Source organism: Monodon monoceros, unplaced genomic scaffold (genome assembly GCF_005190385.1).
Source record: "Monodon monoceros isolate NGI ecotype Baffin Bay Population unplaced genomic scaffold, NGI_Narwhal_1 Super_Scaffold_5, whole genome shotgun sequence".
NCBI lineage: Eukaryota > Metazoa > Chordata > Mammalia > Artiodactyla > Monodontidae > Monodon > Monodon monoceros.
This window is the reverse complement of record NW_021703782.1, coordinates 63,533,154-63,546,302: the sequence shown is the minus strand read 5'-3', so window position 1 is coordinate 63,546,302 and position 13,149 is coordinate 63,533,154. Positions and strand designations below refer to the sequence as shown.

The 13,149-nt window shown below is 43.2% G+C and overlaps 1 protein-coding gene across 7 annotated transcripts in view; it reads right to left on the bottom strand.

Annotated features, from left to right (window-relative positions):
* Positions 1-13,149, bottom strand: part of TJP2 (tight junction protein 2) — a 134,036-nt gene that overhangs the window by 70,287 nt on the left and 50,600 nt on the right. The gene's annotated exons all lie outside the window — the stretch shown is intronic.

Below are 13,149 nucleotides of genomic sequence, written 5' to 3'. Positions count from 1 at the left end.
TCAAATTAAAGGGACCTTGGCTCAAATTCCCTCCCTGTCGTACAAGCTATGTGATGCTGGACGAGTTACTTAACATTTCTGAGCCTCGGTGTCCTCACCTATAAAATCGGGTTTTAGGGGCTTCCCTGGTGGCGCAGTGGTTGAGAGTCCGCCTGCCGATGCAGGGAACGTGGGTTTGTGCCCCGGTCCGGGAAGATCCCACATGCCGCGGAGCAGCTGGGCCCGTGAGCCATGGCCGCTGAGCCTGCGCATCTGGAGCCTGTGCTCCGCAACGGGAGAGGCCACACAGCGAGAGGCCCACGCAAAAAAAAAAAAAAAAAAAAAAAAAAATCGGGTTTTAACACCTACCCCCAATTGGTTGGGAGGATTCAGTGAGATCTGTACCAAGGGTCTAACACTGCATCAACCACTTCACTACAGAAAGGTCTGACTGCATCTTACTTTGTGTCCTGGGCCCCCTCACAATTAGGCATTTTACAGAGACATCAGGAGTTCTGACGGACACTTGGGAACTGAGCTGAGTGAGCCAACCCCCAACACACCCCTATTTGCAAAAATCAAAAATCAAAGACACAGCTTCAGAGCCCTTCTACAAACTCCATTAATGCATATTTTACATTTGTTGGTCCAATAATGGAATGGAATGTTGCAGCTTCAAACAGTCTCCAAGCTACCTACAAAGTGCTTTTTTGGGGGAGGGGCGGGTGGTGGTGGGGAACACAGCAAGGCAAGAGAAAACATACCCAGGCCAATCTCGTTTCAGTTTTTTAGGACTTACCGTCTCCATTCTCTTCCTCTCACCTTCCTTCATTTAATGAGCAACTATTCTATGCCTGGACTGGTAATGCCAAGAATCAGACCCGCCCTTGAGAACTCACAATCAACCCCCCACATTAAAAGTGACCCTCCTCCCAACACTAGGCAGAATCCAGGCCTCGTGGAAAACACACTGCTCTTCCGAAAGGATAAACACACGCACTGAAGTTTACATCTAATTGAGGACTTTTTTTTTTTTTTGGCAGTTCACTGTTTTCCAAGCATTCGTTTTGACTAAGCTCAACCCAATCAAAAAGCTTATGTGGCTTCTCAGGAAGATAATAACCTATCCAATGTAGCAGACTACACAAATAGAGCCAACATACCCAAGTTGGAAGAGATGAAAGAGACAGGCAGACGGACATGACAGCACCCCAGTTGCCAGGGCACTTGGCTGCATAAATCACTATCCCGTATATAAAGCCAAAAGGACAAATCTGGTGACTGGAGTGATATATGACTGCTGTTTTCTCAGGACAGTTCATTACTGGGATATAATCCAATCAGGCCAACATTTATATGTGATCATCCAATCACACTCAAAGACAACTGAGAACAACAATGCCATTGTTCCTTGGAGCTTTATTACTATGCTAAAGCCAAGTGAGCTTCCTCGCCCCACCCCCGCCCAGTGACATGTGTACTCTCCTTGGCTCCTGTTCTATTAATAAGTGAGAGAGATTCTTTAAGACAGTGCATACTGCCTGCAAATATTCTGTGGTAATAAACAGCAAAACCGTCACCGATGTGTGATTTCTGGACAAAGTAAATCACAACCACGAAATTTAAGAAATTCAGAAAATTTAGCAATGCCCGAACTAATTTTATTTTTAACCAAGCTCTGTTTCCCCACATTTTATAGAGGAATGGCCCACAGAGAACTTTATCTTTAAAAAGCAGATGACTAACCAGTCCCCAAATATGAGGTTTCAAGGACTGAGGAGGGTGATGATGCAATGCCAGCAGCCTTTCTTAATTCCCTAGCTTCTGTGGAATATCAGCTCATGCCAGAGCTTGACTTTTTTTTTTTTTCCTTAATTTTAAAGGATATTGTCAAATAAAAATAAAGCTATTTTACAAAAATACACAAAGCAGCACCACACGGCCCTTCCTCAGGCTGTAACACTACTAGCTGAAATATTTATAGGCACCTGGATCAGAAATACCTACATGTTTATAACCAATCATTTTTGTTGAAGGAGTGAATTAGGTCAGTGCCCTTAAGAAGCTCCCCTTCAGCTCTATTTTCCACTCTCCAAACAAAGAAAACCTTTGTGCATTGTATTAGCCACTGTAAACTGTTTGGACATCCATTGTTAGTCCTGGCCGACTGGGTAAGTCTGGCGAAAAAGAGATAAAACAGGAGATTCTGTCAATATATTTCTAGCACATTCAAATTTAAGCAAGCTTCGCACAGAACCAGCTCACTCTAACCGCTAAACAAGTGGCTGAAATGAAGTTACTGTTCATGCTTATCTTGGCCCTCAGAATATATGCTTTCCTTATCGCTTCAAATTTCTCTGAAAGGAGCCTTCAGAAGTAGCACTGCAGATAGAAGCCTAAAATAAAATATTAATCAATAAATTGCTTGGCCAGTCTGCTTCTAGCTACTTTCCTGAAAGCAATAATAGTAAGGTCCCTAATCAGTCAGGGTCATAGGGAAAATTATTCGAATGAGAGGGAAGATTCACAGACATTCTAAAATAAGAAAAACTCAGTTCTTTCCACATGAGACATCATTATAAGGAGGATTTTGCCAAAATTGAGGCTATATTTTTAAATGTTTCAAGAACAATACATTACGGCTCGTACTTCACAAATAACTAGAAGTAGGACAGACACTATTGCCAATGTTTTGGTAGACTAGAACGTGCTGTCAGCATGAGATTTGAGGCACAAAATAGGATAAAGATTGAATCTCTTACCATCTAACTTGTCAAAAGATAAAGAAGACAGAGGGAGGAAAAGGGGACATTCTCTTCAGCCCATCTATAAACCAGATTTATATATCACCTTTTACTTTATTAAAAACTAACAAATCAGGGGAGGGATAAATTAGGATTAAAACATACACACTACTATATATAAAACAGATAACCAACAAGGACCTACTGTATAGCACAGGGAATACTCAATATCTTGTAATAATCTACAAGGAAGAGAATATTAAAAAAGAGTATATATATTTATATATATGTATAACAGAATCACCTTGCTGTACACCTGAAACTCACACAACATTGTAAATCAACTTTTTTTTTTTTTTTTTGGCGGTACGCGGGCCTCTCACTATTGTGGCCTCTCCCGTTGCGGAGCACAGGCTCTGGACGCGCAGGCTCAGCGGCCTTGGCTCACGGGCCCAGGCGCTCCGCGGCATGTGGGACCCTCCCGGACCAGGGCCCGAACCCGTGTCCCCTGCATCGGCAGGCGGACTCTCAACCACTGCGCCACCAGGGAAGCCCTCAATAAAATTTTTAAAAAATTAAAATAAAAACAAATAAATCAAAATGATTTCAAAAATAAAATACTCATTAAGTTTCATAAAGTTATACGTAAAAGCAGCAGCTCTTAGAATCAAGTCACTTCTCAGTCTGTATTAACTTGTAGGCTAGCAAACTATAATTTCTCAAGCTTACTCATATAGAAAAGTACCAAGAATCACAGAGCAGTTGAGAATCTGAGGCCCTTCAGAGAAACAATACCTTATGTGACAGGTAGGACTTATGGTAGCATCCACATTCCAGCAGGTGATTATAAAGTCAAAGGACTGATTTCTATAATTCTGAACACGAATTATAGAAAGCAGTCCTCAGTAATAATGATGATACAAGTAAATTATAACCACTGCCATTAAATTGCCACTGCAACCCCAGGAGGCATCTATGCCTTTTGTTTGCTGGCACTCAGCTTCCTCTAGTCCCAGAGACCAGAAGCCCCCAATCCCCTTGCCAACAGGGTACCAATGAGGTGCAAGTATTTATTTAAGATCTAAAAGGATGAAGGGAAGCAGATGCCATTTGTTTTCATTTTCCTGTAGCAGCAGTCATAGGCAAAAACTGATTTCCCAGACCTGAGCTTTGCAGCTACCTCCAAGCTCCCTACCATATCAGCCTCCTCTGGGCTACAGAGGCTGAGACGGTAAAAGGGTTTTTTGGAGGTCGTGGCTCAGGGCAGCAGCAGCGTTCTAACTTTCTAGGGGGCAAATCAGAGACTAGCAATGGGCCCTTCTGCTCTGTAGGCACCTAATTCTCTCCATTAAATTTCATTCTCCTTGAACTAGCTAGAATGATGTCTGTTTTCTTCACTGAACCCTGAACCAGAGCGTCTGTAATGTCCATTTCACAGCTGAGAAAACCGAACCTGAGAAAAGTAAATTGCCTAAGGCCAAGCAAGTAAGTGGCAGGACAAGAAGAATTCACACCCAGGTCTGCCTGACTTCAACATCACAAAATGAAAGTTAAACACACAGAGTGAAAGGTAAGCCTATCTCCAACCCATGATCCAGCAATTCTACTCCTAGGAATTTACACAAAAGAAATGGGTGCGTAAGCCCACAGAACAAGCTATAGGTGATTTTCATAGCAGCTTCATCCATAATAGAAACAAAACAAAAACCTGACAACAACCTGAATATCCGTCAACAAAAGAATGGATAAACAAACTGGTAAATTCATACAAATGGAGTATTTACTACTCAGCAATAAAAGAAAAGAACTACTGAATTGTATAACAACACAAAGGTTACTCTGAGGAAAGAAACCAGACACCAAATGCTGATTTCATTTATACAGATCCTCTCAAGGTGAAGCAAGACTATAGGATGGTGAGAGATGTCGGGAGAGAGGTTCCCTTGTGGGTGGGGTGGTGAACAGTCGGAAAAGTGACGAGAGAACCTTCTGGAGTGATGGAAAGTGCTATTTTTTGATCTAGGTGGTAATCACACAGGTGAATACATTCACGTAAAAGTTCATCTGGCTCTGCAACTGGATAGTGGTGGTGGCTGCAATTAATTGCCACAATGAAATGCCACTGAGGGCACACTTAGAATGGTTAAAATAAGGTTGGGAGGAAGGGGATGGGGGATATACGTCCGCGTATCGCTGATTCACTTTGTTATACAGCAGAAACCAACACACCATTGTAAAGCAATTATACTCCAATAAAGACGTTAAAAGAAAAAAAAAATGGTTAAAATAGTGGATCTTATTGTGTTTTACTACAATAAAAAAAATCAAGCTCTCCACTTGAGAGTTGTACATTTTACTGTCTGTAAATTATACTTCAATTTAAAAATTAAAACTAATAATATAGAAAAAGCTCCATTGTGAGTTAGCAGGCTTTGGAGGACAGACCCAAGATACCACTGTTCCCATAGGAAAATTTTTCTCAGTTTCAGGTAAATGTTTTTCACCTCAGTTCTTTGGTAAATTGAGTCTACCTTTCCTGCCTCTTCCTGACTCTTGAGTAAAGACATCTGCAAACTGTGCGCTTAAGCAGTATAAGCAGACCAAATACTTCTCCCAGACCTTTGATTAAAATCCAAATTAGGTTCTGCTAGAAAGAAGGCCACCAATGTTCAAAATGAACTCGTTGCCTCTTCATTGCAATGTGTCGCCACCTGACTGTTTTTAGACACTTAACAATAACGCCAGAAGGAAAAGCACGAATGTTTCCAGTTCCATTTCTGGAAAATTTCAATGGGTGTCTGAGATGCCACAAATCTCTCTCCCCTCTCAAAACTCACCCAGACACTAAACAGACCGGGCCAAGGCAGGCGAAGTGCTCTCCCTGAACTTAGGCAGAAAAACTCTGATGTGCCTGAGGTAACCCTGAAACATGGCTGCTGGCGAATGACTTCACATCAGTCAGTAACAGTGAATGAGGTCTTGCGACAGTCACCAGGAGGCCCGTCTTCAGCGCATTTGTGAAGAACAAATCAGAAAGGCTTCCCAGTGGCAGGCCTGCCTTACCTTCCATGCTCGTGTTACAGGAAATGCGGTCCCTGGGAGAGGAGTCCATGGGGAAAGGAGGGGTGCTGGAGGCTCCCAGGATGCAGCTTTTACTAGGAAGGATGGAGGGAAAGAGGAAGGAGAAAGAACGATTCTCAGGAAGCCCTGGGAGATGGCTGCAGTTGCTGGCTTGGGGCTGCAGAGTGAGGAAGAGAATTCAGCACCCACTGAGCTGGTACATTATTTAAGCTGCAACTGAATAATAGATCTTTCCATCACTTCATGAGCTAAACAAGACAGCCACTCTTTGGAAGTTGCTTTGCAGAGAGAATGCATTGGCTCTCTTCTTAAAAGAGAAAACAGAGAGAAAGAAAACACACACACAAGTTGTTTAAGGAGTGTGGAAGCACTTAAAGATGGCATGAACCAACAGAAATTACCTAGAATATTCTCTAGGCTTTATACCAAACACTCAGAATCTTAAGCACTGTAAAAGACTTCAGAGTTGATCAAATATAATTATTGATTTCCCTATAAAGAAACTGAGAACTAGAATTACACGCCTTAGCTCAAGTCACCAAGCTAATTCGTAGAATAGCTTATACAGCATTAAAGAAAGGGTCTGTATAAAATTCTACACCTTTTTTTTTTCTTATGGACAAACTATCATCCACTCACTATATCAATGTCAGGAATCCACTTTTCTAAGTTCTCGATGTCTTCAATTCTTACTAGTTTATGCAACAAGCCTTCTGATTAAGTCAGTACAATGTGGTCAACACTTAGTGCCTGTGCTTGGTGCCCTGTCAGCTTCTGGGGTGACCAAGATGACTCAGACCAGGGAGGGGCTCACGGCTGACGGGAAATGACTGGCATGTGGCAGATGTGATAAGGGCTCGAATAAACACTGGCATGTGCACGCTAACCTGTCACAGGCCAGGAGGCAAATGATTCAGCCCGAGTGAAGAAGGGTAAGGGAGAAACTGGACTTCTAAAAATGAGCTCACCAGGAAGTTTCTTCTAAACTATTCATTCTTTTCAAAAGCAGAAATGACGAGTTTTTTGTTTTTTTAAAGATCGGGTTTTTTAAATTGTTATATTTATTTCTGGCTGCGTTGGGTCTTCGTTGCTGTGCGCAGGCTTTCTCTAGCTGCAGGGAGCGGGGCCTACTCTTCATTGCAGTGCGTGAGCTTCTCATTGCGGTGGCTTCTCTTGTTGCGGAGCACGGGCTCTAGACGCGTGGGCTTCAGTAGTTATGGCTCGTGGGCTCTACAGTGCAGGCTCAGTAGTTACGGCGCACAGGCCTAGTTGCTCCACGGCATGTGGGATCTTCCCGGATCAGGGCTCGAACCCGTGTCTCCTGCATTGGCGGGTGGATTCTTAACCACTGCGCCACCAGGGAAGTCCGGACGAGCTTTGCTAATACTAACTCCTTCAAAGAATTTCATTCTGCTTTGCTAGATATGTTTGGCAACAGCCTTCCTAGGATTGAGAACGGGCTACTTGCCTCACACAGGTACATCACCCCTTCTCCCCGCCACCCAGGCTCTCAGGTGCTCCGGGCAAGGGGAGGCAGAGAAGGAACCCCACAGCCTAGGACTTGGAACACTTCCCTTATAAGAAATGGCTCTCAGCGAATGGAAACAAACAGCTACACTTGGAACATTATTTCCTCCTCCGAAGAACAAAGCTCCAAGAAGCTACAAGTCTTAGAAGAGAAGGTCAGTAAATCCTACTGATGACTAGAATGCATTATTTCCCCGGTTCACCTTCAACTAAGCGACAAAGTCTATAGTATCTGCAGTGTCCTCTCATCTCTATCAAAGGTTTCTCTAACACATACAATGGCAAAGATACAACTGGATTCTGGGATTCCCTGGCTGTCCAGTGGTTAGGACTCCAGGCTTCCAATGCAGGGGGCCAGAGTCCAAAGATCCCGCAAGCTGCGTGGCATGGCACCGCTCTCCCCCCAAAAAAAGAAAAAAAAAAAAGATACAACTGGATTCTAATCATTATCTATTAATTACAGCCTAATAACTCTTACCGACCAGCAAACTATCCCAATAATTCTCTCCCACAATATATTACATATATTCTCTCTAAATGCCTCTGACCTGTCACTGACTATATTGTCACTAACTATAAATATATAGCTATATATTTAGTCCCTTGCTTATATAGGGTGTCAGATGAAGCATACTATAATTAGTTTTCAAAGATGATGTCATTTTCTCTTGTGAACATAATGTATATATTTCATATGGCTGAGTAAAGTCTACAATACAAATAATAATTATAATATTAACTCTGAAATCCATGTTTACATATGCATATGGGTAAAATTCAGTAAACATTTGTATTCAAGGATGTGACATGAAGTCTTTGCCATAATTAATGGTATAATTTGAAATTCTGGGGTCAGTAGAGCTTCCTATGTAACACCCAACAAATATTTTACTCTCAAAGGATCTATCAAGAGTCTTTCACCACTACTACTGTTCCTGCCACCCTCCAAACTCTCCAACCCCTCAACATTCACACACAATGATGGGGAAAGAGAAACACAAATAGAACCTATAATCTATGAATATTCTAATCAGGCTAAATATTTAGTTTGAAAGTAAAAATAAACATTCATTATTACAGAAATTTATACTGCTATGGTTTGCAACACACAATGGTGTATAAGTGACTAAGAAAAGCTGCATTATGTTTTTAAGGTTAAAGACCTGATTTAACTTTAACCATCTGGCAGAGGCACTAAACAAATATCTGTACTGATTTTAAATGACTAAAGTTACTAATTGAAAGCCTAGGACTTCTCATAAAGAGTATGCACAGACATACAATTAGGGATTCTGCTGACTGAAGCAAAGTGTTTTCTATTGTGGTTTTATTCACCTATTATGAACATGAACTTCAATTGCTCATTTCTCCAGGTCACGGCAGGGTTTCTTTTTTCCTACCTCAAGACTTCCAATTCCTACAACAATCCTTGTTAAAGCCTATTCTGCAGACCCAATAAAAGCTCCATTTTTAAAGAGTTAGATGCATTACATGTGAGGCTGCCTGGGTCTCAGTATTCTTAGGCGCTGACGGATGGTGACTGAGAAACACTTGGTAACAGAGTGATGTCCCGCAGGAGTGCCAAAGCATTTCCCCCTTTTCACTCTATCCTACCACAAATGTCACACCAACAGACCTTAAAATTGCAGAATGGCTTGCGGGAAGCAAAGAAAGGAATGAGACTTAGGGAAGACATTAAATAGCTTCACGAATACACTGCAGCAACAGAAAAGAGAACTGGGTGGACAAGAGCAAGATGCACATATTAAGACACAAAGTCCATCAAATTCAACTTTCCTGGCTTTTCTGGGCCATTCTGTGTCCGACTTTCCTTAAGGTGTGGTTGAGGTACACCTAGCTCTCCATACCTAAGCGTCACACTCGTATTTTAAGAGTATTTTCCAAATCTCAGATTTCAAGGGCTGTCTTCACAGTTTTGGCCTTATTCTCATACCACTCATCCTGATAATTTACTATTTTTCTTAAGTCGAACTCACCGTTTTATTTCATACTTATTTTTGCCTCATTCTAAGCAATCTATCCATGAAATAAATGAGTTTGGTGACCGGCTTTATGTTTTTTAGTCCTGAACTACAAGGGTCATGCACAGTAATTAAAGAATGGGCTATGTCCCTCCCTGTGCCACCTGTAAATCTGTCTGCGCAGCACACTTTGGAAACAACACTGTTTTGAAGACAGCAAAAAAGGCAGAGAAAATGTTTAATTTAATAGGCATTTTTTCAATATGACAGTCCTGAGTCTCCCTTTTGAGTTCACAGGTTATCGAGACTGACACAGCTTTGGATGATGGAGGCGCGAGCCCCCTTAAAAAACCTGAATGAAACAGTCACCGTCATGGGAAGGCCCATGCAGGCCTGCCCAGGCTCTAGCAGTCAGATGCTAAGTTCCAAGAAGGGCATTTTCTAATCAAGCTGCAAAAGCGGAAGCAGGTACTTTCCAACTCAGAACTCTCTTCCTCACACGGTGCCATAGGCAGTGTACAAAGTTAATCGACTGCTTTCCTAGGTAAACTTCAAACCTGGAACTAGCTATTGCCAATACCGGATGTTAGGACTGAGCGCCTGATAACTTTTCTCCATTGCTGTTATACAGGTTTTGCAAAATTTTTAATGGGAATGCCACCTCAGACCCTCAAAAATTTGCTAGCTATATGAGCTTTCTCTCACAAGGGTCGTCATAAAAATTCTTGTGGGGAGGAAGTAGGTTCTAAATCGTTTTAGGGAACATTTCTTTTTTAACCTTAAAAAAGCCCATGTAGGGACTTCCCTGGTGGCACAGTGGTTAAGAATCCACCTGCCAATGCAGGGGACACAGGTTCGAGCCCTTGTCTGGGAGGATCCCACATGCCGCGAAGCAAGTAAGCCCGTGCACCACAACTATTGAGCCTCTGCTCTAGAGCCCACATGCCGCAACTACTGAGCCTGCGCACCACAACTACTGAAGTCCACGCGCCTAGAGCCTGTGCTCTGCAACAAGAGAAGCCACCGCAATGAGAAGTCCATGCAGCCCAGTGAAGAATAGCCCCCGCTCACCACAACTAGAGAAAGCCCATGCGTAGCAACAAAGATCCAACACAGCCAAAAATAAATAAATGAATAAATTAAAAAAAAAAAGCCCATGTAAAACACTGAAGTTTTTAACCCACTAAATAGGTGTTGAATCTGACTTCTGTCTGACTGTATGTTTCTGACCCTGCCCCTTGGATTTAGGATGAAGAAACAACTCAGTAAAACACATGAGATAATCATTCTGCCGCACCCACCCAATTTTCAATGGAAAATGCCTCTCAATACCAAGGCTGGCTGGTCCAAGGCCATTCCAGCCAGCACTTGTTGGCCCCCATTACTGCTTAGAGTCTGACCAATGAGGCATTTGATAGGGTGTCAGCTCTCAACCTCGATAAACTAATCTGCAGCCACAGCTCCTCAATGGGGTTTGTTTTAGGGATTAGGCAAGGAATTCCCGGATGGCTCATATTCTTGGTAGAGGTATGTTGAAAGTTTCAGCGTGATTACTAACCCTTCCTGAATCTTTACCCCACCAGCCCCTCCCACACCTCATGCCACACCCCAGCCAAATCTGCATAACTTTTAACTACGGAACATATGACAGTACACAGGACTACAGTGGCCCCGCCTAGTTTCAAAAACTTTTCTGTCTCCTAAAAAGAAAGCCTTCAGAAGAGAAAACCTTGCTAAGCTCAAAAGTCACTGTAGGGGGATTCCCTGGTGGTGCAGTGGTTGGGAGTCTGCCTGCCGATGCAGGGGACACGGGTTCATGCCCTGGTCCGGGAGGATCCCACATGCCGCGGAGTGGCTGGGCCCGTGAGCCATGGCCGCTGAGCCTGCTGCCTGAGCCTGAGCCTGCGCCTGCGCATCCGGAGCCTGTGCTCCGCAACGGGAGAGGCCACAACAGTGAGAGGCCCGCGTACCTCAAAAAAAAAAAAAAAAAAAAAAAAAGTCACTGTAGGGATTTTATCATTTCCCTCGAATTCCCAGGCACTTCTCCAGCATAAGAGCAATGTCTGGCTGTGACCTTTTGTCAATGTACAAAGAATCAGATTAAAAGTTAAACAAATGTAGGCAGAAACCCTTGCAAATGGAATTCCCCAGGGGGTGATGCTAAAAAATTTTGGGTCTTATGCATATGAGAGCCCCCAAAAGAGTAATATTCCCTTTGTAGGGTGTGGGGGGTAGCCCTGTTTACTGGGAAACTGGTTCACTTCTTTATAGGAAAAGTCAAGTCATTAATACATTAGGGATTTCTGGGACTTTTTCTTTTTCTCAAAGTTCTCTTCCTGGCATTTAAAGCCTTTCAAGAGAGTGTGCGCATCTCTTGCTCTTTCCCTCAGCAACTGCCCTAACATACCTGGTACCTCCTTTTTGTGCTTAGTAACCCAGAGCCCAGCGCTTAAGAGTTTTCAGCACCTGTTTTGGTTCTTATTACAGTTGGCCCTCCATATGCAAGGATTCAACCAACTGTGGATCAAAAATATACAGCGGGGGAAAAAAATTCCAGAAAGTTCCAAAAAGCAAAACTTGAATTTGCCACACACCGGCAACTATTTACACAGCATTTACATTGTATTTACAACTATTTCTATAATATTTCCATTGTATCCGGTACTGTAAGTAACCTAGAGAGGATTTAAAGTGTACAGGAGGATGCCCTTAGGTTATAGGAAAATACTACACCATTTTATATAAAGGGTTTTGAGCATCCTTGGATTTTGGTATCCGAGGGGGGGTCCCAGAACCATTCTCCCCCCCATCCCAGGATACTGAGGGATGACTACTAGCTACTGTCTACTTAGCATCCACTAGCCAGGCACCCTATGTCATTTCACTCAGTCCTCGTCTTATGAGACGTGTTATTAGCCCCATTTTCTAGACTGGCTTACCCTGTGAGGTATCTGTTCAAAGGCAAACTTTCGTCCCAAAAAGAAACCCTGAAGGGAGTGTGCACGGAACAAACCCACACTTTGTTGCATTTCTGTATTGCAGAGTGTGCATCTGTATCGTATACTCCCTCCGTAAGCCGCAGGTATCCCAGCAGAGAGAGTTTGCAGAGTCTTAAAAAACATCTAAACTTTTCAGATCGAACAGACTCTTGACAGCAGAAGTTGAGTCCTGCTTATCTTGTACCCCACCTGCTCACAGTGGACCGGCACAAGTGGGTGCTCATTAAGTTATCAGCTGCGTGGTCCTGAAAAAGCTGCAGCAGCAACTCAGGGGGAACAATCTCCCTTCATCAATCTCTGACAGCAGCTCTGAAAAAGCTCAAGAAACACCTCAAAAGCCACTGTTGCCTTACTAAAGCACCCTCCTTCTCTAGTCTCCCCGGAGAGGGGAAACTACAGCATCCTGTTCATGCTTCTAATTGGAATGCATCAGAGTCTTAATTATTTGCATTCTTCCCCAACAAGACAGTGTGGTAGAGGCACACTCTTAACATTTGTATTCCCCACACTGAAGTGAAGTTGTTCATGAAAATGTATTGAATAACCATATTTCATTCTCTCAGGCAAGATATTAAATGGCACTTTGCCACAAATGCAATCACTACTAGTAACTCCTCACTTAAAATGAAAATGGTCCACTTCCAAGGTTTGCATGTAGACTGTCTCTCCCAGGAATAATCCTGACACAGGTGGACCTGTTCTCCCAAGGTGACTGTCAGCGCACCCAGCACAGACCACCTAGAGATCTGAGGAAAAGGGCCTCTTCTCTGCTGCGATTGCCCTAGCTGAGGGAGGGAGGGAGGGAGGGAGGGAGGGGGGGGGGAGGGGGGGGGGGGG